The 17,159-nt window shown below is 48.4% G+C and overlaps 1 long non-coding RNA gene across 1 annotated transcript in view; it reads left to right on the top strand.

Annotated features, from left to right (window-relative positions):
• The window catches only part of LOC138247368 (uncharacterized), a 171,639-nt gene extending 157,350 nt beyond the window's left edge, over nt 1–14,289 (top strand). The window contains exon 4 of the long non-coding RNA XR_011194472.1: nt 13,958–14,289. This is a non-coding gene — a long non-coding RNA (uncharacterized lncRNA). The remainder of the gene's footprint in view (nt 1–13,957) is intronic.
• Nucleotides 14,290–17,159: the final 2,870 nt, after the last annotated feature.

Genomic DNA, 17,159 nt, shown 5'->3' on the forward strand with positions numbered 1-17,159 from the left:
GCATGCAACACCAAAGCATGGACACCCATCACCAAAGCATGTCCACTACAGATACCCACACAGACCCCAAACCAACTATCACACAAGGTCCTAGACAAGAATGCAAGCACTGGAGTACAGGGTCACCCACCCATTGCACACAATGGCACACACAGATGCAATAGTCATGCCTTTACACCCCTGCAGGACCCCTACCCAACGTCACCGGACAGGAGGTTCCAGACATGTCCACTCGCCCCACAGAAGAGGTCCACAGTGATGACAGCAGCTCTGTCCAACTGGATCAAGATGACCAGCCCGGCCCATCTGGGACCTCGGGACAGTCGGTTCCCCTGACACTGGCACATGCCACCACAGAGCCTCCCCCCTCAGGAAACACCAGCACAGCACCCACCCAGCGGGCCCATCCCTCTGTCCCCAGGACACGTCAAGCAGCAGTGTGTCCACCACTACAGGGAACCCAGGCAAACCCACCACCCCCAAGAAAATCAGGGACCTGGGGGCAGTGGGCACACTGTTCAGGGGACAAAGGCACAGGAAATCAGGGGAACTGGGAGGACTGCTGTGTGACAGGGGGAGGACAGGCCCAGGGAACCCACTCTCCACGAGGCCCTCTCCAACATCATGGGAGCGTACCATCATTCCCAGGAGATGATGGTAACGGTACTGGCCAAGTTTCAGGAGACCCAGCGGCTGCAGGAGGAACAGTATCTGGGGATCAGGGAGGAACTCAAGTCCAACACCACCCTGGTAACCATTGTAGGGGTGCTGAAGGACCTTGTGAACACCAGGAGGGACACTGTGGCACAACAAGGGGCACCTGACACTAGCCTGGATGATAAACAGCCCACCACCTCCGCCGGCGCTAGTGGACAGGAGGCACCACCACAGGACCACGACACCAGCACCCCACCCCCTGCAGATGGAGAACCACCCCGCAAAAGGTCCCTGAGATCCAGGACAAAGACAGAGAACAATGCCAAGACCCCCGCCAGGAAATGGGACCCCCCTGAATGTCATCCTTCTGTCCCACTTAGTCACCCTGTCCACCCATCAACTGCCCTAGCTCCACTTCCTATGCCCCTTTGGACAATGCACCTGTGTAAAAATAGACTGGACTCTGCCATGTACAATCCTCCACCATCACCCCTGTCCATTTTACAACCCCCTCCACTAATTTGCACTGAAATAAACACCCTTCAATCACAAAACAATCTGGAGTCAGTCTGTGCTTTCACAGATGTGTATTTGCAATAACTATGGAAAATAGCAATGTCGATTGTATTGTCAACATACCGATGTAACACAGCTGTAGTCCATGAGGTAATATAGCAGAGGTCACATAGTGGGACCCACATCTGTGAAATGGAAAGGCAAAGTGACAAGTCAGGGTCCATACACTGGGTGAAAGTGACAGACATATGATAGGTCTAACAATTGTATGAGATGTGTGAGGCCATGACATCTTCTAACCTGTGTCTCACTGGAAGTATTGCTGGATAACGTTGTTTCTGTTGTCGATATCCTCTTCTTCTGCCTCCTCTTCTTCACTGTCCACAGGCTCCACAGCTGCCACAAGACCTCCTTCTGGACCATCCTCCTGCAGAAAAGGCACCTGTCATCGTAAAGCCAGGTTGTGCAGCATACAGCAGGCCACGATGATATGGCACACCTTCTTTGGTGAGTAGTAGAGAGAACCACCTGTCATATGGAGGCACCGGAACCTGGCCTTCAGGAGGCTGAAGGTCCTTTCAATCACTCTCCTAGTTTGCCCATGTGCCTCATTGTAGCGTTCCTCTGCCCTTGTCCTGGGATTTCTCACTGGGGTCAGTAGCCATGACAGTTAGGGGTAACCAGAGTCACCTGCAAATGTCGAGGGACAACTGTTAGACACACACTAACCCTTAGGGACAACCCCAGACCCAGACAACTATTCACAGGGTATAGGGTCCTTGTCCTCACCTATTAGCCACACGCAGTGCCTCTAGAGTTGCCCCATCACATAAGGGATGCTGCCATTCCTCAGAATGTAAGCGTCATGCACTGAGCCAGGAATCTTGGCATTCACATGGGAAATGTACTGGTCCACCAAACACACCATCTGCACATTCATTGAATGGTAACTCATCCGGTTTCTGTACACCTGTTCACTCCTGCGGGGGGGTACCAAGGCCACATGTGTCCCATCAATGGCACCTATGATGTTGGGGATATGTCCTAGGGCATAGAAGTCACCTTTCACTGTAGGCAAATCCTCTACCTGAGGGAAAACGATGTAGCTGCGCATGTGTTTCAGCAGGGCAGACAACACTCTGGACAACACGTTTGAGAACATAGGCTGGGACATCCCTGATGCCATGGCCACTGTTGTCTGAAATTACCCACTTGCTAGGAAATGGAGTACTGACAGCACCTGCACTTGAGGGGGGATACCTGTGGGATGGCGGATTGGTGACATCAGATCTGGCTCCAACTGGGTACACAGTTCCTGGATTGTGGCACGGTCAAACCTGTAGGTGATGATTAAATGTCGCTCCTCCATTGTCAACAGGTCCACCAGAGGTCGGTACACCGGAGGATTCCACCATCTCCTCACATGTCCCAGCTGACGGTGCTTAGGAAGGACAACAGCGACCACAGAGTCAACCAATTCTGAGGTATGTACCCACAGCTACACAGAACACAACACAAAATACACAAATCTTCCTGTATGTGTGTTGAGTCCAGGCCTAGGTATGTGTGACGCAGTTGTAAATGAAGCCATGTGGGTCCCTGAAATGGCGGATGCCTGACCTCTAAACTGGGACAACGGGATGTGAAGTAACTGCGCTGGCATTGTACACCGTCGCGGTAGGCGGTTGAAGACCGCAGCGCAATGCTGCATTGGTTAACATTGGACCCTATGGGCCCCAGGAGCCAATGACGAAGTGCGCCGGCGGTGATGATACGCACCGCCGCGGACGTGACCGCCGCGGACGTGACTGCCATTTTCTATCTGTTCAATCACTCGATACCTGATCTTCGACAGGAGAGGACCTACACTGCAAGTGCTGCTGTGACCTCGGTCTGGAAGAGACAATGGCACGTGCGTCTGGGGAAAGGGCCCTGCACTAGAGGGGGGATCCCTGTGGGATGGCGGATTGCTGACATCAGGTCTGGCTCCAACTGGGCACACAGTTCATGGATTGTTGCACGATCAAGTATGTAGGTGACTAGTACGTGTCTCTCTTCCATTGTCGACAGGTCCACCAGCGGTCTGTACACCGGAGGATGCCGCCATCTCCTCACCTGCCCCAGCGGATGTGCCCTATGGATGAGAACAGCGAGGGGAGCTCCACGGCGGGGACAGGAGGTGACATCAGTGACAGCGACTCCTCCTCTGATGGGAGCTCCCTTGTGGTGGCGGGCTCCTCTGTGCCCCAGCATAAACAGGTACAGCCGCCACCCCCCACCAGCACCGCCCTCCCAGCAGCCCCTCAGCGTGTGTCCTGTGGCCGCTCACCCAGGAGGGTGGGCATCTCCTTCTCCCCAGGCACCTCCGGTCCTCCCCCAGTCAGCCCTGCTGCCCTCAGTGAGGAGGCTATTGACCTCCTGAGATCCCTCACTGTTGGGCAATCTACCATTGCGAATGCCATCCAGGGTGTCGAGAGGCATTTGCAACAAACAAATGCATACCTGGAGGGCATTCATTCTGGGCAGGCAGCCCAACAGAGAGCATTTCAGGCTCTGGCCTCAGCACTGATGGCAGCCATTGTCCCTGTGTCCCGCCTCTCCCCTCCAACTTCCTCCACCCAGACCCAATCCCCTGTACCTCAGCCTATCCCAAGCACACCATCAGACCAGCTTGCACACACCTCAACACACAAGGGTGTCTCTGGCAAACATAAGCACCACACATCCCACAGGCATTCACACAAGCATCATACCCATGCACACAAACCAACATCCACTGCCTCCACTGTGTCCCCCTCCTCCATGTTTTCCTCCTCCCTCCCTGTCTCGTCTCCACTCACACCTGCATGCACTACAACCTAAGCCACTACCTCCATCACCAGTACGCCCATCACCACACACCGCTCACGTGCACTCACCACCCCCACTACCATTCACACATCCCCAGTGTCCTCTCCCAGTGTGTCTCTGAGCCCTCCTCCCAAAGTACACAAACGCAGGCACACACACACCCAACAGCCATCCACCTCACAACAGCCTCCAGCCCATGCACCTTCACCCACATTCAGCAAACGTACACCTCCTACAACCACTACCTCTTCCTCCACTCCCAAACCCCCTCCATCTATCCTTCCCAGTGTGTCTAAAAAACTTTTCCTGGCTAATATTGACCTCTTCCCTACACCTCCCCCCCCATCCTTCCCCTAGGGCCAGGCTTTCCAGGTCCCAACCCAACACCTCAGCCACCACATCACCAGGCACAGTGGTGCCAGCAACTGCGGGCTATTGGAGTGCGCCAACCAACAGGGCTGCCAGTGTGCCACGGAGCAAGGGCAAGGACATTCCGCCACCTGCCAAAGTCAAAAGGTTGCCCACATCCCAGAGGGAGAAGCAGAAAACAGCTGCCACCTGCACAGCTGTCATTGAAGCCGCCACCAGCACAGCAGTCACTGAGCCTGCCACCAGCACTGCCGCCACAGAGCCCGCCGCCAGCATCAATGCCACAGAAGGCGCCGCAAGCACCGCCGCCACAGAGGCCGCCGCCAGCACCGATGCCACAGAGCCCACCGCCAGCACCGATGCCACAGAGCCCGCCGCCAGCACCGCTGCGAATGGCCCCGCCGCAAGCACCGCCAGCGGCCCTGCAACATCCTGAGCCTGTGGCACCACCGCAGACATGGCTGCCATCCCCAGTGGTCAGTCGTCCGAGGCTGGTGGTCAGTTCCAAGAGCCTGGGCAGCTTCCATGATGCACGACTTTCTGTGGAGAAAGGCATCCACTACCTCAGTCCTTGGCAGGATGAAGTACGCTGGGCACAAAGCCCCCTCCAGAACCAGTGGAGTATCACATCCACTACCTCTGTCCTTGGCAGGATGAAGCACTCTGGGCACAAAGCCCCCTCCAGAACCAGTGGAGTATCAAATCCACTACCTCTGTCCTTGGCAGGATGAATCACTCTGGGCACAAAGCTCCCCCCAGAACCAGTGGAGAAAGGCATCCATTACCTCTGTCCTTGGCAGGATGAAGCAGTCTGGGCACAAAGCCCTCTCCAGAACCAGTGGAGTATCACATCCACTAGCTCTGTCCTTGGCAGGATGAAGCAGTCTGGGCACAAAGCCCCCTCCAGAACCAGTGGAGTATCACATCCACTACCTCTGTCCTTGGCAAGATAAAGCACTCTGGGCACAAAGCCCCCTCCAGAACCAGTGGAGAAAGGCATCCACTACCTCTGTCCTTGGCAGGATGAAGCACTCTCGGCACATAGCCCCCTCCAGAACCAGTGGAGAAAGGCATCCACAACCTCTGTCCTTGGCAGGATGAAGCACTCTGGGCACAAAGCCCCCTCCAGAACCAGTGGAGTATCACATCCACTACCTCTGTCCTTGGCAGGATGAAGCACTCTGGGCACAAAGCCCCCTCCAGAACCAGTGGAGAAAGGCATCCACTACCTCTGTCCTTGGCAGGATGAAGCACTCTGGGCACAAAGCCCCCTCCAGAACCAGTGGGGTATCACATCCACTATCTCTGTCCTTGGCAGGATGAAGCACTCTGGGCACAAAGCCCCCTCCAGAACCAGTGTAGAAAGGCATCCACTACCTCTGTCCTTGGCAGGATGAAGCACTCTGGGCACAAAGCTCCCTCCAGAACCAGTGGAGAAAGGCATCCATTACCTCTGTCCTTGGCAGGATGAAGCAGTCTGGGCACAAAGCCCTCTCCAGAACCAGTGGAGTATCACATCCACTAGCTCTGTCCTTGGCAGGATGAAGCACTCTGGGCACAAAGCCCCCTCCAGAACCAGTGGAGTATCACATCCACTACCTCTGTCCTTGGCAGAATAAAGCACTCTGGGCACAAAGCCCCCTCCAGAACCAGTGGAGAAAGGCATCCACTACCTCTGTCCTTGGCAGGATGAAGCTCTCCGGGCACATAGGCCCCTCCAGAACCAGTGGAGAAAGGCATCCACTACCTCTGTCCTTGGCAGGATGAAGCACTCTGGGCACAAAGCCCCCTCCAGAACCAGTGGAGTGTCACATCCACTACCTCTGTCCTTGGCAGGATGAAGCACTCTGGGCACAAAGCCCCCTCCAGAACCAGTGGAGTATCACATCCACTAGCTCTGTCCTTGGCAGGATGAAGCACTCTGGGAACAAAGCCCCCTCCAGAACCAGTGGAGTATCACATCCACTACCTCTGTCCTTGGCAGGATAAAGCACTCTGGGCACAAAGCCCCCTCAAGAACCAGTGGAGAAAGGCATCCACTACCTCTGTCCTTGGCAGGATGATGCACTCTGGGCACAAAGCCCCCTCCAGAACCAGTGGAGAAAGGCATCCACTACCTCTGTCCTTGGCAGGATTGAACACTCTGGGCACAAAGCCCCCTCCAGAACCAGTGGGGTATCACATCCACTACCTCTGTCCTTGGCAGGATGAAGCAGTCTGGGCACAAAGCCCCCTCCAGAACCAGTGGAGTATCACATCCACTAGCTCTGTCCTTGGCAGGATGAAGCACTCTGGGCACAAAGCCCCCTCCAGAACCAGTGGAGTATCACATCCACAACCTCTGTCCTTGGCAGGATGAAGCACTCTGGGCACAAAGCCCCCTCCAGAACTAGTGGAGTATCACATCCACTACCTCTGTCCTTGGCAGGATGAAGCACTCTGGGCACAAAGCCCCGTCCAGAACCAGTGGAGAAAGGCATCCACTACCTCTGTCCTTGGCAGGATGAAGCACTCTGGGCACAAAGCCCCCTCCAGAACCAGTGGAGAAAGGCATCCACCTGAGAGGCTGTGGCTTTGCTCTCCCCAGGATAAGTCAGTGGGCAAACCACCCACTGTAAAGACTTGAGAGACTGTGGCTTTGCACTCCCCAGGATAAGTCAGTGGGCAAACCACCCACTTGAGAGACTTGAGAGACTGTGGCTTTGCACTCCCCAGGATACAATAGTGGGCAAACTACCCACTTGAGTGACTTGAGAGACTGTGGCTTTGCACTCCCCAGGATACAGCAGTGGGCAAAACACCCACAGTAAAGACTTGAGAGACTGTGGCTTTGCACTCCCCAGGATAAGTCAGTGGGCAAACCACCCACTGTAAAGACTTGAGAGACTGTGGCTTTGCACTCCCCAGGATACGTCAGTGGGCAAACCACCCACTTGAGAGACTTGAGAGACTGTGGCTTTGCACTCCCCAGGATACAGCAGTGGGCAAACCACCCACTGTAAAGACTTGAGAGACTGTGGCTTTGCACTCCCCAGGATACAGCACTGGGCATGGAGCCCCCTCGTGGAGCAGTGGTGTCGTGCACTCATCCGGCTGAGGTGCCCCCCCTTCCCTTACCCCTGAGGTGCCTGTCTCATTTCGATATGATGCCCCTGCAGTGTTCTCTCCGTTTAGAGTCTGGTATCGAGTGTGGGCCTCGCCCATGCATTTTGGGCCCAATGGTCCATGGACTATAATTGGTGCAGTATCCGGACTTGTGTAGTTGGTGTACATAATTGTATATACTGTATTTCAAGTTTTGACTAATGGATTTTTATTTATTACAATCGTTCAACTCATTTCCTTTTGTCCTTGCGTTCTTCCAGGGGGGGTGAGGGGGGTGAAAATGTTATGTTGCAGCATGTATTTTTGTGTATGTTGTTGTGGGTGAGGGTGGGGGTGGGGGTGGGGGTTTTGCGTGTTGCATGTGTGTGTCACTCTTTTCCCTCCCCCCTCCCCTGTGTTGTAGGTGCAGTACTCACCGTGGTCGTCGCCGCCGTCTTTGGAGCTCCTGATAGAGGAGCAGGAATACCATCGCAGGGAGTATTTGGAGTTCTGGCCCCATGGCATCCTGGTTCCTCGTGGGGTGTGGAGTGGTGAGTGTTTTCCCTTCCAAGTCCTGTTTCCGCCATGTTTTTGTTCGCGTTGGTTCCGCCCCGGAAAAGGTGGTGGATTGGCCTCTCATAATAGTGTGGGCAGTACATTGTCTTCCGCCTGTCTGTTGGCGGTGTCCGTCGCGCTGTTTGTTTGTACTGCCGTGGCGGTCGGAGTGTTAAAGTGGCTGTCTATGTTGGCTGTTTCCGCCATCGTCACGATTCAATTTTTTTTGCCGCCGGCCTGTTGGCCGTAATACCGCCGCTTTAACACCGACCGCCAGTGTTGTAATGAGGGCCATGTCTTTTACCAATGATTATCCTAAATTGAGAGAAAAGCCAGTTGAATGGTACCAACACACTGAGAGGTTCCTGAAACTCTCCAAGTGTTTGTGGGAAGACTTGAACACTTTGTTTGAGATAGTTGTGCCAGCTGACTTATGGGTTGAGTGCAAAAGAGCAGTAGATTGGCCAACAAGTGAACCTGAGAGGTACAAAGTTACAGGCGCACCGTCACCTGAGGTAATGAAAAATTATTACAAGGTGATTGAGTTTTTGAAAACTAGGATTTCTCCGAAAAACATTGATTGGCAGAGAATTGACAGGACGGTTCAGGAAACCAAAGAGTCAATACATACCTATTATGAAAGATTACTAAAGGCTTTCAAGGAGTACAGTGGTAAGGAAGCAGTCGAACCAAAGGACATGTTGCATTTCTTGTTTAGGTTTGTTGAAGGGTTGAGACCTGAAGTAGGGCAGATGATTAAGAATCATTTTATCTCTTGGAAGGCAAAGCCGATTGATGAAAGTGTTGCAGTATGCAAAATATTGTAGTGATGAGATTGAATTAAAACAAAAGAAGTTGAAGGAAAAGGCGATGGTGATGCAGATTAAGGCAGCACAATCAGGAGTGCAAGGAGCTTTAGTGCCGCCGGTGCCGCCGCAACAGAGAGCTATTGCGTTTCAGCCTCAAGTGAGGGGTAGAGGACGTGGTATGGATGTGATGCGTGGTCCGGATCTGAATATAGTCGTTGTTCAGAATTACATGCAGGGAATGAAAAGAATGTTGCCATGTCACCTGTGCGGAAACGTGGGACACTGGAAGCGGGAATGCCCGTTAGTGGTGCAGGAAGGAATGATTCAGCAAGGTGATGTCAGTACAGTACAAACAGTAAGAGTCCCCAGAGTGAGGGGCCAAGTCCCGAATTTTCAAACTCGAGGTCAAAACTTTTTACCAGTTCAACAGATGCAGGTGCCCTGTGCACAATTTACTCCTTTAGCACCGGTACAGCAGCAGATTTCTATGGTGCCTAGACAGCAAATACACATACCTCAAGCCCCAATGGAGCAGCAACAGGTCACACTGACTCAGCAGGTCAATGGTCAGAGATCAGATAACAGTAACAATACAGTACACCAATCAATTCCCATTTCACAGTGAGGATGAAATAAATAATGAATAGATGAGTGTCAGTTCTGATGACGGAGCATGTATACTTGCCGCATCCCTAGAGGTAGATCAGAGAGGGCCTTTTGTGAAGGGAAAGGTGATGGGACATAAAGTGTAATTCGTGGTCGATACTGGAGCCACGCACTCCACAGTAAGGAGTATCGAAGTACCAGATTTGCCCCTTTCTGGAAGAACAGTGCAGGTTGTGGGAGTGGAGAATAGACAACTAACGAATCCTATCACGGAACCAGTACAGATTGAAATTGGGAACTATATACGATTGCATAGATTTGTAGTGTGCGCCTCAAGTCCTGTATCTTTGTTAGGCACAGACTTATTATGCAAGACCAAATGTTCCATAAATTGTACTGATGCAGGAATAGAGGTCCAGACAAACAGCGATGGTGAGGAAGAGCAAGCATTAGCCATGGTTCTTAATGAAGCATTTGAAGAATATCCCCTAATTGAGGTTTTCCCGATGTTCACTTTGAAGGAATTGCATGCAGATTTACAGGGAACAGTGAAAGAGAAGGTTTGGGATTTGACAGGGAAAGAAGTGGGCTTGATCAAAGATGTGGAGCCAATTAAAATCACTTTGAAACCGAATGTTGAGTTTCCAAAACTTCCACAGTACAATGTGCCACAGGATGTGTTGATGAAGGTAGCCCAAATAACTGGGGATTTCTTGAAACAGGGCGTTTTGAAGGAAGTGTTGAGCAGTCCATGTAATTCACCAGTAATGGGATTGAAGAAGCCCTGTGGGAAAGTGTGAATTGTGCAGGATTTGCGAAAAGTGAATGACATAGTGGTTAAGTGTTGCCCGATTGTGCCCAATCCAGCAGTGATACTGTTTCAGATTCCATGCGAGGCAGAGTGGTTCACAGTAGTCGATCTGTCACAAGCTTTCTTTTCAGTACCATTTCACGAGGATATAAAGTTTCTTTTCAGTTTTAAATTCTTAGATAAAGTCTACAGCTGGTGTAGGCTTCCCCAAGGGTACTCGGAGTCACCGTCCTTGTTTAACCAGATTTTGAAAAAGAATTTGGAGTCATTGGAATTACCTTGCCAGTCGACTCTTGTACAGTACATTGATGACTTATTGATTGCGTCCAGGACAAGGGAAGAGTGTAAACATGATTCAATTTTCTTACTTAATCACTTGGGAGACTTTGGTCACAAAGTCTCACCTGCAAAATTGCAGTACTGTCAGAAGTCTGTCAAATACTTGGGTTATCAGATTGAGAAAGGGTTGAGAAGAATCTCCCGAGAGAGAATTACAATGATTTTGCAGAGAAATCCGCCAACTTCCCAGAAGGATGTACGCATGTTTTTGGAAATGGTAGGATACTGTAGACAATGGATCCCGAATTTTGCTGAGATTGCTAAACCTTTACAACAATTGACACACAAGGGAGTTACAGACCCAATCATTCTCGATGAAGATCAAATGAGGGCCTTCACTGAATTAAGAGAGAGTTTGTGCAGAGCTCCAGCATTGGGAATGCCTGATAACACAAAGCCTTTCACACTGTTTTGTCATGAACATGATGCATGTTCTTTGTCTGTCTTGACACAGGTCCATGGAGGTGCTTATCGCCCAGTAGCCTATTTTTCAGCTAGCTTGGACCCGGTTGCAGCAGCTTTACCAGGTTGTCTGCGAACAGTAGCCGCAGTTGGTCAAAGTCTTTCCCAATGTGAAGGGGTAGTCATGGGATACCCAGTGACGATAATGGTGGCACATTCAGTTGAAATTTTGCTGACAAGAACAAAAACACAACACAAGACTAACACGTATGAGACGAGTATATTGGGAGCTCCAAATGTTACTTTGAAAAGATGTACAGTATTGAATCCAGCAACATTACTGCCAAGTGATACTGTTGAAGTCAAAAAAGAGGAAGAAATAGAGCATGATTGTCTTGAAGTTACAGATCTCTGTACAAAGCCTAGACCTGATATTAGAGACACTCGACTGGAAGAAAATTGTTTTTGTCGATGTTTCATGCCTTAGAGACGGGACAGGTACATTGAGAGCAGGATATGCTGTGTGTACAATTACGGGGACCCTAGAAGCATCTTGGCTCCCTTGTGTATATTCAGCACAAGTGGTACAATTGGTGGCTCTCACTAGGGCATGTTATGTTTCTACTAAGCTGAGAGTGACAATATACACAGATAGCCAATACGGATTTGGGATTGTTCATGATTTTGGTCATTTGTGGTCACAAAGAGGGTTCATGACCTCCAGTGGAACCCCAGTACGAAATGGTGACAGAATAAAAGAGTTGTTGTACGCAATACAGTTACCTGAGGAAATTGCTGTAGTAAAATATAGTGCACATCAGAAAACAACAGAGTACATTTCCTTAGGAAATGGATATGCGGATCAGGTAGCAAGATTTTGTGCCCTGAACTGTATATCATATAAAGATAAGTGGGAATTAATGCAGGAAGAAGAGACCAGTTGTGCAAATTTGGCCTTAAAAGTAATTGACACTCTAGAGGAATTGAAAACATTACAAGAAAATGCAGACAAGGAAGAGAAAAAGATGTGGATCAAGTTGAAATGTGTACTAAGACCAGATGAGATCATAGGAATCTCCTTGCTTGGCGATGTCTGGGAGGGGTTGCACATGAGATCCTTTGAGGAACTTCAACAACTTTTTTCCCTTAATAGGACCCAGTTCCACAGGTACTTGCAGCTTCGACATGCACTGCATGTGTACATCCGGGCGGAGGAGAGTATTCCTGAATTCAGACCCCTGGAGGCGAAAGTGCTGATGGGGGTCTGGGTAGGGGGGGTGTCGTGGATTTACCGCTCCCTGATTACAATCACTGGTCAACCACTGGATCAGCTCTGTCAGAAGTGGGAGGTGTGGCTGGGCCCTATGGATGAGGAGGACTGGCGAGAGGCGTTGATGGCCCCCAGGGCCGTGGCCATGGCCACCCGCTTTCGGGTGTTACAGACGTACTACCTGCACACAGAATACCTCACACCCAGTAGGTTGCATAGGGCGGGCCTTAGACCGCATGCTTACTGTCCTCGATCCTCTGGCCCTGACGCTGACTTCTACCATATGGTGTGGTCCTGTCTGATCATTGTTGCTTACTGGAGAGCGGTGCTGACCGAGATTTCCAGGCTCTTGCATGAGGAGGTGACTGCAGCTCCATTGCCGATATTGCTGGGGGTCATGGAGGGACTGGGGCTTAGAAGAGCTGACCGGATCTTCCTGGGGGTGGCTTGTCTGGTGTCTAAAAGAGACACTGTGGCAGGCTGAAAGGCGAAAGAGGCACCAACTCTGGCCTGATGGCGCAGGGGGGTGGACAGGTGTGCCCAGTGGGAGAAACTCGTTTACGAAGCAAGGGGGTGCCCAAACAAGTATAAGAAAGTCTGGGGGAGTGGGAGTCTACTGGGGATGCGTAGTCCATGCGCGGGCTGTGGGCAGTCAGCTGTTGGCGACCGGATTGAGCAGGAATCTACTGTTAGCCAGGAAGTGTTGGTTGTTTTTTTTTTTTCAACGTACAGTACTGTATGGTAATTTGCTGGGGTGAACGGGGTGTGACCTACTTTTGGCCTTTGGGTTTTTTATATTCAGTTTTGCACTGCTATGCTTTATATTGTGCATCTACTTGTTCATGTGGAAAAATGAATAACATTTCTTTAAAAAAAAAAAGGGTATCTGAGGAGGGCCAGATGGTGCTACCGAATTGTCTGTTGTCTCAGATGGCTCGGTATTACAATGGTCAGGCACACATCGGAAGGGATGCCATGATTAGGTTGTTCAAGGTCGATTGGTTCAATCTGAAATTTAGACAAGCAGCTGAAGCAGTGTGACATAGATGTGTGATTTGCCAGCAGTTGAATGTGGGAAAAGGTACAGTGGTAAATTGGAGCCACATTAGAAGAGCAGGAGGACCATTCAGCAGAATGCAATTGGATTTTATTGAGATGCCTGCATGTGGTGGGCTGAAGTACGTGTTGGTGATTGTGTGTGTGTTTAGTCATTGGATTGAAGCATACCCCACACACAGAAATGACAGTCTCACAGTTGCAAAGCTATTGCTTAGAGAGCTGATACCAAGGTTCGGATTTCCGATCTCTTTAGAATCAGATAGGGGAACACACTTCAATAACGAGGTGATCAAACTCTTATGTGCAGCACTGAATATTGAACAGAAGCTACATTCTAGCTATCGTCCAGAAGCTTCAGGATTGGTAGAACAAATGAATGATACCCTGAAATCAAGAATTGCCAAAATGTGCACAGCTACATACTTGAAATGGCCAGATGCATTGCCTCTAGTGTTGATGTCAATGAGAAATGTACCCGACAGGAAGACAGGTTTATCCCCACACAAGATTCTCATGGGGAGAGCAATGAGACTACCAGCAATACCAGCCAATGCTCTTGTCAATATCACAGATGATATGGTGTTAGACTACTGCAAAGGTCTAGCTGATATGGTTCGATCTTTTTCTCAGCAGGTACAAGCTGTTACACTGCCAACTATCCATGATCCAGGTCACAACTTGAGAGCCGGAGACTGGGTCATGATCAAAAAGCATGTGCGAAAAACCTGCCTAGAACTGCGTTGGAGAGGTCCATACCAAGTGGTGTTGACGACTACCACTGCTGTAAAGCGTGCAGGATTGCCCAATTGGATACATGCAAGCCATACCAAAAAGGTGGTGAGTCCTCAGGATTATGAAGAAGTGTTGCTAAGAACACCAGCAGCAGTGAAGCGAATAATTCTGCCTGAACCAGAGCCAGAGCAAGTTGAGCCGGAAGTAGACCCAGAACTGGCAGAAGAAGGATCGATCACCCCAGTAAGAGATGAGGGTGTGGAAAATCAAGAGGCAGAATGTGCAGAAAGTGCAGAAAAGACGTTACGAGATCCATGCACAGGAGAAGTGCTGACGCGAACAAAAGAGACTGAAAAACAAGGAGACACAGTGCCAGAGCCTGAGGGGGAAAGAGTTGAGCCAGGTCAAAGCCAAAGTGATCTGACTCCTCCTGAACCCGTTGCAGGCCCATCAAAAGAGGGCACTTTAGACAAAGTCAAGGAGAAAAATCCTATCCTAATGAGATTGCTGACAGAAGGTGTAAGAAAAGGGGTTAATTGGCCTGAATCTCAAATGGGCAAGAAAAAGGACCTGGTAATAAATGAAACAATAGAGGAAGAACAAGATACCACAAGGGAAGATGAAATGAGTGATGAAGAACTGACAGGGGAAAGGAAATTGAAAAGAAAGAGAGTGGCAAGTCGAAAATACGCAGGACCAGAGTGGGCATACGCCACAACAAGTGACTGGCAGAACGAGTTTGTGTCCTTTTGTTTTGACAGAGAGGTTCCGAATCAGTATTTTGATGCAACCTGAAGAAAAAGAAAAGATAGACTATATTGTTGGATATAGAAAAAAGTTTGAAATTACTTACCGGAAAAGACATTGATAACCTGATATGACACTTACAAACCTGGATTCGACCAGCTGCTAACCGATTTTGCCAAGGAAGAAGGGGTCTTGTCGTGTGAAGTTGCAAGTGTGAAGAAAGAAGTATTTTTTTTGATTTTTGATTTTTGTGTTGCATATTAATTAAGAGTTGAAAAATTCTGCTTCCTGATTCTTTACAGATCATGGCTAATTTAGATGATAACGTGAGGCATATTAGCTATTGTAGATATTTAAGTGAAGGAATGGCGATTGTGTGTGGAATATTGTTTGTGATAATGATTGTGGGAATGTTAATTCATGAGATGAAAGAAATGAAAGATACATCTGTGCATGAAACTAATACACTAACAGCTATAGAGAGGTTTGAATTAGATGAGCAATATTTACATGATTATACTAATGCAAAGGGAAAGTTGTCTTCTAACGTCTTTTATCATTTATTGAGTGAGTATGTGGAAACGATGGATGCAAAGGATTGTCTTGTGTGTACACAAATACCTTCCTCTGTGGAAAAAGGGGTTACTTATCATAGTCTACCACTAACATACGGTATAACTTGCAGTCTGTTACTAACACGCTTTTATAATCAAGAGTATATACAGTACTTTTATTCCAACTACGATTTAGTATTTTCTTTCATTCCAATAATTAGATATTTAAGTAAGATAGCTAAAGAACATGATATAGTATTAGTTAGAGGATTTTTTGAGCCTACACTAACATTTGGCACAGCTTATGCGCATCGTAACAATTTGACTTGCTTATTAACTCCCATGGAAAAGAGCTTTATTGGGCATACTGACGATAGGAGGAAAGCATTAAAAGAAAAATTAGAAAAAGGGTTAGAGAAAAGGACTTACAAAAATGATTATGCTTACACGGCTATTAAAACACAAGGGAAGCTAGCTTTAGATGCATTACACATAGGAAAGCTTTGTATATATAGGCCAAAATTACGCACTGACACTTTATTTGTGGGAACGAGTGAATGTAGGCATGTGTTTTGTTTCAGAGTAAATGGACGTTCATGCTAAATGGTGTTGACCCTGTGATTCCTGGGATCTATTACATTTGTGGACTTAATGCTTATTACTGACTCCCTAAGGGATGGTATGGGACATGTTATTTGTGAATAGTATTCCCTAAAATCTGTCAAATACATGGCTTGAAAAAGATACCGAAAATGACTGAGTTACACTGAATAAGACAAAGAAGAGAAACAGCCTCTGCAATAGTAGGGGGTATTTTTGGAGCAGTAATTCCTTCAGTAGGAGTTATATTGAATGCAAACAAGATACGAAAGTTGTCAACTATAGTAGATAATATGTTAACTAATGTTACAGGAGCAATATTATTACTAAACACTGAGTTAGCTGCGGATAGAGCTATGACGCTTCAAAACAGGCTTGCTTTAGACATAATTTTAGCGAAAGACGGAGGAGTCTGCAAAACGATTAACGAAAAGCACTGCTGTTCTTATATTCCAGCAAATGAGAAAGAAGTAAAAGAATTGCTTACTAATTTAACTAATGCAAGTAAGAATTTAAAAGAGTTAAAAGAACCAGGCGTTTGGGAAAAAGTGGGAAAGGGATTTGTGACGTTAGGAAATTGGTTTAGTTAAATTTGGGGTGGAATATTGTGGAAAATCGTTCAAGGAATATTAATTGTGATCTTTATTATATTAGGATTTTGGGGGGCATGCAAAATATGGCACAAAATTCAATTGAAAAGAGCTAAGAACATCAGAGGAGGGAAGAATCACCTAGAAGAAGAATCTATAAGGAAAATGGAAACAGAAGAAATCAGAATGTAACTGAAAGTAATTTGTAATGATTGACAAAGAAAGGTGTGATGACATATTTAGTTATCAGAGCAGGGACTGTTGTAGCAGATATGCTAATAAGAGAATATGCTAATTAGTTGCGTATATGACTAATGAGAAAATTTGACATTTGAATAACAGTAATTGAAAATAACGTGTAATGTACAAAATGTGCCCACGGGGAGTGGTCACCACCTGTGTTAACAGTACTAAATAATGTGAAATGTTTAAAAGTTTTGTATTAATACATCATAAGTAACGATATAATCTATGTTTTGTAATGCCATACGTTCTTAGCTTAGCCAGAGGCCTAGTCGACACTGGGCCTTGCTTGCTTAAACATGGAGATGCGATGTGCCGCTGCAGACTGGAACTGGAGAAAAGGACCTTGAACTGTACAGAGTTCAA

Source organism: Pleurodeles waltl, chromosome 7 (assembly GCF_031143425.1).
Source record: "Pleurodeles waltl isolate 20211129_DDA chromosome 7, aPleWal1.hap1.20221129, whole genome shotgun sequence".
NCBI classification, from domain to species: Eukaryota; Metazoa; Chordata; class Amphibia; order Caudata; family Salamandridae; genus Pleurodeles; species Pleurodeles waltl.